The sequence below is a fragment of the Sus scrofa genome, chromosome 6, assembly GCF_054392235.1.
Source record: "Sus scrofa isolate SSC_HxYL_T2T_F1_AM1 chromosome 6, Sscrofa_HxYL_maternal_Yorkshire_Landrace_v2.0, whole genome shotgun sequence".
In the NCBI taxonomy this organism is placed as follows: Eukaryota; Metazoa; Chordata; class Mammalia; order Artiodactyla; family Suidae; genus Sus; species Sus scrofa.
The window spans coordinates 46,881,282-46,893,465 of NC_139388.1; the positions used below are offsets into that span (position 1 = coordinate 46,881,282).

At 47.1% G+C, this 12,184-nt stretch overlaps 1 protein-coding gene across 3 annotated transcripts in view; it reads right to left on the bottom strand.

Annotated features, from left to right (window-relative positions):
- The window catches only part of RHPN2 (rhophilin Rho GTPase binding protein 2), a 70,692-nt gene that overhangs the window by 41,427 nt on the left and 17,081 nt on the right, over positions 1-12,184 (bottom strand). Inside the window, exon 1 of one of the 3 annotated variants that reach the window (XM_021094287.2) lies at positions 10,695-10,863. The exons of the other annotated variants lie outside the window; for them this stretch is intronic. The gene's annotated coding sequence lies outside the window, so the exon portion shown is untranslated. Of the gene's footprint in view, positions 1-10,694; positions 10,864-12,184 lie in introns of those variants that run through there. 3 annotated transcript variants of the gene reach the window in all.

Sequence of the window (12,184 nt, forward strand, 5' to 3'; positions counted from 1 at the left end):
TAAAGCCATCTAGATTGAAAGGAAAAAGTAAAACCATCTTTATTAGCAGATGACATAATCTTGCATGTACAAAACCCGCAGGCATCCACGAAACAAATACAGGAACTGTAAGTTTAGCTAGGTCACAGGATACAATTCAATATACTAGCAATAAGCAATCTTAAAATGAAATTAAGAAAACAATCTCAGAGGAAGGGATGAATTAGGAGTTTGGGATTAATAGAAACACACTATTATATACAAAATAGATAGATAAACAATGAGAACCTACTGTACGGCACAGAGAACTATATGCAATATCTTGTAATACCCCAATGGAAAAGAATATATATGTATAACTGAATCACTCTGCTGTACACCTGAAACTAACCTGAAATCGTACAACTAAACCTCTATTAAATAATTAATTACTTTTAAAAAGAAAACAATTTCACTCATAAGAATATCAGAAAGAATAAAGTACTCAAAAATAATTTTTTTAAGGCTGCACCTGCAGCATATGGAAGTTCCCAGGCTAGGGATCGAATGAGAGCTATAGCTGCAGGCCTACACCACAGCCACAGCAACTAGCCTCATGAAGACTAGTCAGGTTCTTAACCCTGTGAGCCACAATGGGAACTCCAGGAACAAATTTAAGAAAAGAAGCATAAGACTTGTATTCTGAAAACTTAAAGAAACCGCTGAGAAGGAGTTCCCTGGTGCCTCAGTGGGTTAAAGATCTAGCATTGTTGGGAGTTCCCATTGTGGCTCAGGGATAATGAACCTGACTAGGCTCCATGAGGAGGTGGGTTCGATCACTGGCCTCGATTAGTGGGTTAAGGACCCAGTGTTGCCATGAGCTGTGGTGTAGGTTACAGACGGGGCTCAGATCCAGTGTTGTTGTGGCTGTGGCGTAGGCTGGTGTACCTGTAGTTCTGATTCAACCCTTAGCCTGGGAACCTCCATATGCTATGGGTGTGACCTTAAAAAAAAAGCAAAAAAAAAAAAAAATGAAAAAAGATTGTCACAGCTGTGGCCCAGACCCCTGGCCTGGGAACTTCTACATACCACAGGCACAGCCAAACAAACAAAACAAAACAAACTAAAACTGCTGAGATATTACATGGAGAGACAATCCAAGTTTATGGATTGGAAGACTCACTACTGTCAAGATGTCAATTCTCTCCAACTGATCTATCAATTCAAGACCATTCCAATCAAAACCTTAGTAAGCTTTTTAGCAGAAATTGACAAGCTGATCCTAAAATTTATATGGAAATGCAAAGGACCTAGAAGAGCCAAATAATTTTGAAAAAGAAGGGCAAAATTGGAGGACTTACGCTATCTGATTTTAAAACTTACTATAAAGCCTCAATAATCAAGACAATGTGGTATTGGCCTAGGGACAGGCAATGGAACCACACGGAACTCCAGAAATAAATCCTGACATTTATGGTCAACGGGCTTTGACAAAGATGACAGAACAATTCAAGGGGAAAAAGACAGTCTTTCCCACAAATGGTGCTGAAGCAATTGGACACCCCTAGGCTTTCAGGGTCCCCAAGACCACCCCTGGGTTCAGTGACGTACTAGGAAGACGGGCAGGACTCACTGCTTTGATTTATTACAGCACAAGGACACAGCAAAATCAGCTAAGGGAAAGGTGCATGCAGTGAGGTCTGGAGGTCACCACGAACAGGCTGCGAAGACTCCTCTCTCCCAGAGGAGTCACACAGAACACGCATAATTCCTCCAGCAGAGTGCTGACACGTACAACTATAAATGTAACAAAATTCATTGAGGGGGAAAAAAAAAAAAAAAGGAGGGCCGATAACATGTGTGAAAATGCCAGCTTCCAAAGGAAGCTCATTGGGGTATTTACTGGGGGCTGGTCAGGTAGGCACCTCTGCCTAGCATGTTTCAAAATTTACGACTCCTAGAAGAAAAGCAAGTATTCCGTATAAATCACCTTTTTGTGCAAAAGGTGAACTCCTTTTATCAGTTCTTTTATCACTCCTTAAGTCCAGTGAACTCCTTTTATCAGTTCTGGAAACAGTGGGAACTCTCCTGAATTCTAAGTTTCCCAGGTACCAGTCAAGAGCTAACCTTGCAAGCAGGGCTTACTAAGGTTAGCCATCTCAGGTCTGCTATATAGCAAAACTCTTCCCTGCACAACAGCAAAAAATAAATCTCGGAGTTCCTGTCCTGGCTCAGTGGAAACAAATCTGATTAGTATCCATGACGATGCAGGTTCAATCCTTGGCCTCACTCAGTGGGTTAAAGGACCTGGCCTTACCGTGAGCTGTGGTGTAGGTGACGGAAGCAGCTTGGATCTGGTGTTGCTGTGGCTACGGCATAGGCCAGTGGCTACAGCTGCGATTGGACCCCTAGCCTGGGGACTTCCATATGCCGCGGGTATGGCCCTAAAAAGACAAAAAATAAATAAATAAAATAAAATAAATCTCAATCTAAATTTCTTGTCAAACCAGGTCAAAAGGGTTCTGAGACCTCTGTAAAAAGAGCAAAAACTCCAAAACTTCTAGAAGAAAATCTTCAGGACCCTGAATTGAACAAAGTATTCTTAGCCATACCCTAAATAAGCACAATCCATCGAAGAAGAAATTGACTAACTAGACTCATCAAATTTAAAAACTTATGTGCTTCAGAAGATACCACTAAAAAGAAAATAAGGGAGTCCCATCATGGCTCAGCGGTTAACGGATCTTACCAGCATCCATGAGGATGCAAGTTCAATCCCTGGCCTTGCTCAGTGGGTTAAGGATCTGATGTTGCTCCAATTTGACCCCTAGCCTGGGAACCTCCATATACTGCAGGTGTGGCCCTAAAAAGACAAAAGACCAAAAAAAAAACAAAAAAAAAAACAAAAAAAATTATAGTCACCATGCTGCACATCACATTCCCATGACCTATTTTATTTTATAACTGGAAATTTGTACATGGATACTAGTCAGGTTCATGACTAGTATCACTACACTAGTATCACTAGTATCACTACTACATTCACCTATCTCATCCACCCCCTGTAACCTGCAGGTCTGGTAACTCCCAATCTGTTCTCTGTATCTATGTGCTTGGGGGTGTCTTGTTTTGTTTTAGATTCAGTGGCGTGAGATCACGTGGTATTTGTCTTTCTCTGTCTGACTTATTTCACGTAGCATAATGCCCTCAAGGTCCATTCATGTTACTGCAAAAGGCAAGACTTCATACTTTTTTTCTTTTTGCTTTATCCTTTTAGGGCTGCACTCGTGGTGTTTGGAGGTTCCTAGGCTAGGGGTCCAATGAGAGCTACAGCTGCTGGCCTGCGCCACAGCTTATGGCAATGCCGGATCCTTAACTCACTGAGCAAAGCCAGGGATCGAACCTGCATCCTCATGGATCCCAATAGGATTCGTTAACGGCTGAGCCATGAACGGAACTCCAAGACTTCATTCTTTTTATGGCTGAGTAGTATTCCACAGGGGGAGTGTGTGTGTGTTTCTTTATCCATTCATCCACTAATGGACACTTAGGTTGTTTCCATATCTTGACTATTGTAAATAATGCTGCAATGAACACAAGGGCGCATATACCTTTCTGCATTAGTGTTTTTATGTTCTTCAGAGAAATACCCAGAAGGAGAATGGCTAGGTCATATGGTAGTTCTATTCATAATTTTTTGAGGAATCACCATACTGTTTTCCATAGCAGCTATACCAATTTATAAACCCACCAACAGCATGTACATGTTGGGATTGTCTTCTTAATTTATCTTTCTGATGGTTCATTATTAGTATATAGAAAGACAATAGATTTCTATATGCTGATTTTGTATCCTGCCACTTTATTTACAAAGTGGGCAGAAGATTTGAAAAGACATTTATTAACGGTCTGTGAATGGCTAACAAGCACAAGACATGATCAATGTCATTAGTCAATAGGGAAACACATATTAAAACCATAATAAGGAGTTCCTGCTGTGGCTCAGTGGGTTATGAACCTGACATAGGGTCCATGAAGATATGGGTTTGATCCCTGGCCTTTGCTCAGTGGGTTAAAGGATCTGGTGTTGCTGTGAACTGCAGTGTAGGCTGCAGACATGGCTCAGATCCAGCATTGTTGTGGCTGTGGTATAGGCTGGTAGCTGCAGCTTCAATTTGACCCCAAGCCTGGGAACTTCCATAGGCTGTAGGTACAGCCCTTAAAAAAAAAAAAAAGCAAAAAAATTAAGCAGGTTCAAAGCCTGGCCTCACTGAGCGCACTTCCTCGAACCACCCTGGCAAGTCCTCAGTTGTGGCTCAGGACGGGTACTAGAATCGTCCTCGTTTCAGAGTTCCCATCTTGGTTCAGTGGTTCATGAACCTGACTAGTATCCATGAGAACTGTCCTCATGTCACGGATAAGGAAACCTGAGGGTCATCAGGCAAGACCTTCAGCCAGAGAGACAGTACCTGACCCCCTCCCCCTTCTCAGCTGATGAAAATCCATCCACCTGTCCTAGGCTTTCTGTGCTCACCACCTGTCTACCTTTCCTCCAGAAAGTTCTAAACCACGTGCCCCACAGCCAGCTCTCTCTCCTGGGGCTTTCCCCACCTCACCACACTTTGGGCCCATCCGTTTCACTCAATGATATATTTATATTCCTTTCCAGCTCTCTCCCTTGCCTGAGCTCGTTCTCCAAGACCAGCCAACAAGCTTATGCTTGTTGAGAAAAACAGTCACGACCTGGCTGCAGATAGGATGACTCTTGCCCTCTCACTGCCCGGTGAACTTTCACACGTGCACATGCGGACTCCGCAGTCAGGCAGGGAGATACTGGAAGCTCAGTTGGTGAATATCATTGGTTTAGGATTTTTTTTCTCTTACTGATCACCAGTAAGAAATGCATTTTATATCACAGCACGGTACATGCAAATACACATACCATCCAAAAGAAAGTCTCACCAAACCATACTCTGCCATACAGGTGAGGCTCTCCAATCTGTTCTGTTCTGTTCTATTCTATTCTACTTCTTTAAAAAAGAAAATCAGAGTTCCTGTCGTGGCTCAGTGGAAATGAATCCAACTAGCATCCATGAGGATGCAGGTTCAATTCCTGGTTTCACTCAGTGGGTTAAGGATCTGGCATTGCCGTGAGCTGTGGTGTAGGTTGCAGACTCAGCTTGGATCTGGTATTGCTGTGGCTGTGGTGTAGGCTAGTGACTACAGCTCCAATTCACCCCCTAGCCTGGGAACCTCCATAGGCCTCGGACGCATAAAAAAAAAAAAAAAACAAACAAACAAACAAACAAAAAAAAAAACCATGCTTGAAATTCTTTTATTCTGATTCTCTGACCCCAACTGGGTGCCCAACAACACAATTCTGACACCAACTCCCAGAGTGAGCACAGAAAACATAGATTAAGGGCTCAGCGCCACCAGACTGCCATCCACTGCAGGGACCAGTGGCAAGTTGGGGGCAGGAGGGAAGCAGGTACCTGTACTTCTGACTGAGCAGCTGTAAATCAGGGGTTCCCACAATCCCCTTCTCAGGTTTGGTAATTCACTGGAATGACTCACAAAACTCAGGAAAACATCTCGCATACATTTGCCGTGGTTTATTTTAAAGGATGCAGCTTGGGAAGAGCCAGACGCCAGACGGAAGAGGTCCCCCAGGGCAAAGCGGGTGGAGGACGTGAGATGCGCTCTCCACTGCAGGCCACCCTCCCGGCCACTCCAGGTGTTCTCCACGCTGGAAGTTCCCCATCATTCTGGGGTTTAATGGAGGTTTCATTACATGGCCATACCTAATTAAATCACTGGTGGTTGGGGACTGAACTCCATCGCCAGCCCATCCTCCCCCAGAAGTCCAGGGGTGAGGCTGAAAGTTCCAATCTTCCCCTCAAGAAACAGCACCCCCCCACCCCCATCAGGTGTCATCTCATTAGCATACAAAAGATGCTCGGCCTTTTCAAAGGTTTTAGGAGCTTGGTGCCAGGAACCAGGCAGAGAGACCAAATATTTATTTTTTATTATACCATTGCGACCCTCTGAATTGATTTCATTACATGCCATGGGTCACAACCTGCCCCTTGTAGAACCTGTGGGACCTAGACGTTACTGAGAACACGACTGATTCACGAGCTGATACTGTGCACTGGGGTGCAAAGGAGGAAATTCTCCCAGCCCTCGAGATTGGGAACAGCTTCTTCTGAGCAAATGCTCTGCTTCTGGCTAATGGGTATGAAATGCGTTCCAGATCACTTCCCTCCGTACCGCCTCCCAGAAAACTCAGAGACAAACATGGCCCTCGTCTAACAGAGCATAGAAGGCCTTGGAGCATGTTCTAACCTTGCTTCCAGCTAATTCTCTTGTATTCTTCTTCTTCCTGCCCCATATCCTCACTCATTCTGGTTCTACTAATCTTACATGTTGTACAGGATGTTAAGGTGTCTCAAATACATTTTTTTTTTTAAATTTCTCTCTTTTTCTTTTTTAAGGCTGTACCTGCGGCATACAAGTTCTGGGACTCAGGGTCAATTTGGAGCTGCAGCTGAGGGGTACACCACAGCCACAGCAACACCAGATTCCACCATCATCTTTGACCTACACCATAGCTGGTGGCAATGCTGGATCCTTAACCCACTGAGTGAGGCCAGGGATGAAGCCTGCATCCTCACCGACACCGTGTAGGGTTCTTAACCCACTAAGCCACAGTGGGAACTCCTCAAATACATTTTAGAGTTGGGGAGGACAAACAATTCTAACTCCTAGAGGGACAAGACCTTTCGCCACTTCTTCTCTGTATTTCTGTTGGAACTTGACATTGTCTTCTCCACATAAGGTTTAATAAATTTCAGTTGATATAAGAACAAAAGGCGGAGAAAAGAGCACTCCCTACAGTCAAATGTGGGGGCAAGGGGGTGGTGGTGACTGGTCCTCAGCAACAGAATAGGTCCAACTTAAATATGACAATTTAGGCACTAAGACCCCACCCAAACATGGCAACTCTTTTTTTTTTTTTTTTTTTTTTGGTTTGTTTGTTTTTGTCTCTTTAGGGTCGCCCCTATGGCATATGAAAGTTCCCAGTCTAGAGATCAAATCGGAGCTGCAGCTGCCGCCTGCACTACAGCAACGAGGGACCTGAGCCGTGTCTGTGGGCTACACCACAGCTTATAGCAACGGCAGATCCTTAATCCACTGAGTGGGGCCAGGGATCAAACCCAAGCCCTCATGGTTAATGTTAGGGCCTACATGGGGGCTCCTTGTTAAAATAGCTCATTGTGCCGACCTTGCAAACAAAACACGAGGGCACCATGACCCATGAGACTGGCCACCTTGCTCAGGCAACATCCTGTTTTTGCTGCTGGCACCTACTTTCCCAAGATGACAAGACCCCCCTACTTTCCCAAGATGACAAGACCCCCCACCGTGAGACACCTCCGAATTTCTCACAACTACGTGATCCCCAGAGTCCAGCTGCAGGCTACAGATAAACTAACCACGGCCCCTTCCAGGGATCCAAATTTCCATCCACAGGGTATAAAAAGGACCCTCCAGAAGGGCAGGGGTGGACCCTTCTCAAGGGTCAGTCACCCTCTGCTTTCCCTTTAATAAATTTCCTTCTCTTTGCCCAACCACCTGGCTCATTCTCTTTTTCTCCGCACTCGCCCCACAGTTTCAAGTCAGGTTGGTTACTGCTGAGCCACAACAGGAACTCCTACGGCAACTTTTGATGGTCCCACCTCTATGTACTGATCTGCCACGTCTCTCTCTCTCTCTCTCTCTCCCTCTCGACTTGGCTATAATTTGAGATATAGGATTTGTGACAAATCAATGAGCTGCTCTTTGGATGTGGACCTCATCTTGTGGGTCGCGGGTCACTCTGGGAAAGGGTGGAGGCCAGGCACGGCCCTCAGGGTTGGTTTCTACAACGCAGACCTTAGGGTTCAACACTGATTCAGAAATCAACCCTAGAGTGAGAGCTGTTTCTAGAACAGGTCATGGTTCTTCACTGATTCACGGATGGAGGGGGTGCTTCTCAAATAAGGCAACAACGTTCAACATGGAGCATGAGCCCAGCTCCCATGAGCCCATGCTGGGAGAATAGCTGGCCCAAATTCGGGTGAAGACCAGAACCCTCATCTCCTCAGCACTGGTGCTCTGCACTGGGCTGCCCTTCTGGATGAAAATGAATCCCTTCTAGGGGCCTTCTTGGAAGGCTTTTCTCAGCTTTCACTTGGGTGCGCCCCTCTCTGTGGTCAGGTAACTGTTGTAACAGCCAAGAGGCCCTGAGGCCAACCTGGATGAGGAAGAAGCATTTCAGCCCTTTCCTGCCCAGAATCCTCCAGAGCCTCCCTCTGGCCTGGACCAACCGAGAAAGGCCTACTCTCCTGGGTCTTTCCTGATAAGCACATACACACCGCCAAAGTCAGGAATTAAAAGAGGTGTCCCACGTGGGAGTTCCCATTGCGGCACAGCGGGTTATCAACCCCACTAGTATCCATGAGGATGCGGGTTTGATCCCTGGCCTCGCCCGGTGGGTTAAGGCTCTGGCATTGCCACGAGCCGTGGTTTCGGTTGCAGACGCGGCTCAGATTCTGCAATTGCTGTGGCTGTGGGACAGGTTGGCAGCTGCAGCTCTGATATGACCCCACGCCTGGGAGCGTCCATATGCCATGGGTGCAGCCCCTCCCCCAAAAAAGAAAAGTGTCCCACTTACTTTCTCTGAGCGATCAACCCACCATGTGTGAACAAGGAATGGAGGACACATTCGTAATTTCCTGAGGCTACTGATCACATCCATATACACCCTTCAGTTTGGAGCTTCTGAGACCTTTTCCACCGTGAGATGCCCCTAATGGGATGACGGCTTCCGTGCCCCAAGTCCAAAATGTCTCTAATGTCCCCTTGCTTTGTCCTAAAGATGCATGTGGATTTTGCACTCTGACCCATAAATCTCCATCTTTTTCTTTTTTGTCTTTTTGCCTTTTCTTGAGCCACTACCGTGGCATATGGAGGTTCCCAGGCTAGGGGTCAAATCGGAGCTGTAGCCACCGGCCTATGCCACAGCCACAGCAACGCAGGATCCGAGCCGCGTCCGTGACCCATGCTACAGCTCACGGCAACGTTGGATCCTTAACCCACTGAGCAAGGGCAGGGATCCAACCCGCAACCTCATGGTTCCTAGTCGGATTTGTTAACCACTGCGCCATGATGGGAACTCCAATCTCCATCTTTTTCAATGCAATTTTCTTCTCCTAAGTCTTTTCGTAAAATTGTCCCTCCAGGAAAGCCAGGTTGACAGGCAACACAGGATCGTACCAGCTTCAGAGACCTTATCAGAACAGTTTGGCCTTAATCCAACTGACTCCAAATCCTGCCTGAGATTCAGGGAGGCTGGAGCAAGTACTGCCTGGTGCCCTCATGCAGCCACCTGGCTGACACAGCAGATCAGGCGATCTGGCAGGATATCGGCTCCCAGCCCATCTCTTAGTGGAGGAAGGCAGACCTCAGAGTGGATGCAGGCCCCCAAGGCCTTGGCTCGTACAGCCCTCTGCACAGACTTCTGCCCTCCCCCCACCCCCCAGCAGAGTGGACAGTGTGAGCAGTCATTTACCTCAAGTCCCTCCATACAGTCCAAGCCACCCTAGGACACCCCTGTCCCAGAACTTCATGACCCTCTGGTCCTGAAGTGGCAAAGGTCCATGGCACCTGCTCACTTGGCTCTCAGCGTGTTATCTCTTTCCCTCTTGAACTAGTTGCCAATATGTTAAAATTCAACTATCAGAAGATAAAAAAAGGAAAAGTCAGATCCCTAACGTCTCCTGAAAAAAAAAAAAAAAAAAAAAACAAACAAAGCCAAAACTGAAGATCTTGCCACCCTGGCCTTCCCCGCCCCATAGGCCACACTGTAGTTGTCCCTGCAGAGAGCAGACACTCTGCACTTCACCGCAGTCCCCACCTCTCCCTATCACCTCACAGTATCAGGCCCAGCCCCTTTCACTCTTTTCCATGCTCACCTGGCCCCAAGAAGGAATCCTGAAGTCCAAAGATGTTAAATAACCCTACCTTGTTCAAAGAACTTGTTTGTTAAAAATGAACTATGTAGCAGCTTGTTTTAAATTTCACAAAGACCACCTGAGAATCATCACATTTCTACCCAGCTGTTCTCAAGGGAGGGAAGGGAGCTAGGGAAAGAGAGAGAAGACTGTCCTTGCTTGGCCTGAAAAAGCACATTTAAAATATCCGATATCAGAGTTCCCGTTGTGGCTCAGTGGTAATGAACCCAACTAGTATTCATGAGAATGCAGGTTCCATTCCTGGCTTTGCTCAGTGGGTTAAGGATCCAGCATTGCCATGAGCTGTGGTGTAGGTCGCACACACTGCTCAGATGTCTCATTGCTGGGGTTGTGGGGGAGGCTGGCAGCTGCAGCTCTGATGCGACCCCTAGCCTGGGAACTTCCATATGCCATGGGTGTGGCCCCCAAAAGAAAAAATAAATAAATAAAATATCCGATATCTTTCTAATCAAACTCCAGGAAGAAAGCTCATGGACTCTTGGCCAACATGGATCAGAGAAGGTGGCCTTGGAGGGTTCAAAAGCTGGCTCCTCACAACGCCCACCCAGCCTCAAAGCCTCCTTCCCAATGCAGGTAAGGATTGGGACCCTCTCATTCCTGCACTTGAGGGGACAGTTTCCCAAACGCCCCCCCCCCCAACCATTCCAACTGTTCTACCTTTATCTGGAGGCTGCAGTGGGACATCTGGGCAGCTGAAAACAAAAAGACGGACAGAAGAATGGCAGGGTCCAGTTTACGACTGAAACTACCCTTTGCTGGCAGGGACAGCCACCTGGTTGGCCACCCAGGGACACCCACAGGCCAGAGCTGGGCTTGGCTCAAAGCCCTATTTGTTTTTGGGAAACCGTTGGTGCCGGTTAAGTCAGATTAATAAATAGCTTTAGGGTTTCCTCTGACAACATTCTCCAGAGAGGGGCACTTTGAACGTTCAGGTCACTGTGAGAATCATTAACAACCCCACCCCACCCCCACCCCTGCCAGCTCAACAACTGCCGACCTGACAATGAGCTTGAGCTTGAGCCACGGAGAGGCTGTTTGCTGGTGTCATTAACAGAGCAAGACAGACAAAACCACCCTAGTCCCCGCCTTAGCAACGCCAAGGCCCCTGGCCAGAGACGGCCTCCCTGACCACCCTCCGTCTCCAAGGCCACCAGGCTGTATATCTATCACATTTCCCTTTCATTGGCGCCCTAGAAAACATCACCTCCTGATGTGAGTGGATTTGTTTGCTTGTATAGTAAGGTCCCCCCTCTGGAGAGATTAAGCATCAGGAAGGCAGAGCCTCATCTGAAGGCTTGCAGCCTTATCTCCGACCCCCACACTGCCTGCCTCTTACTAGGCGCTCAACACATCCCTTTGATGGATGAATGGACAAGCACAGGGGCACGCAGGGCTGCCCACCTAACTCCTCGGCCGCACGGCAAGGTGTCATCCCAACCAGAGGCCACAGAACATACCAGGGGGAAAGTGCCTGCAGCCTCCTGAGCACGACTGGCTCAATACACGGCAGGCCATCCCAAGATCAGGGGCCTCTCCTGAGCTGCCCAGGCCGCTGGCAATTTCCAAGTCCAGACTTCTCTGGGAACAGGGACACAGTCAGACATTTCAAAAGTGAAATGTCACAGTATTTTCCCAGTCTTCTCCAGAAAAAACCCTCCCTTCTGCCCTGTAACAGAGGTAGGTAGAAGTTCCCAGACACTTGGCCACCCAGGGACTTAAGTTCTCTGCTAGTCCATAAGTAATAAAACCAACACCAGGGGAAAAAGGGGGAAAGTTCCCTGGTGGCTCAGTGGGTTAAGGACCTGGCATTGTCACTACTGTGGTGTGAGATCGATCCCTGACCTGGGAACTTCCGCATGCAAAGTGCACCCAAAACAAACAACAACAACAACAAAACAAAACAACACAGCACTGCTGTTCCTGACTTGGGGGCAGGAAGTTGCATATATTACTTTTCTAGGCCGCTGTGGTATTTCACAGTAAAAATGCATGAACACGATCCATGCACTTTGTTAAAAGAACATTCAAACACTGAAAGGAGGAGTTCCTGATGTGGCTCAAAGGTAATGAACCTGACTACCATCCATGAGGACACAGGTTTGATCCCTGGCCCCGCCCAGTGGATTAAGGATCTGGAATTGCCATGA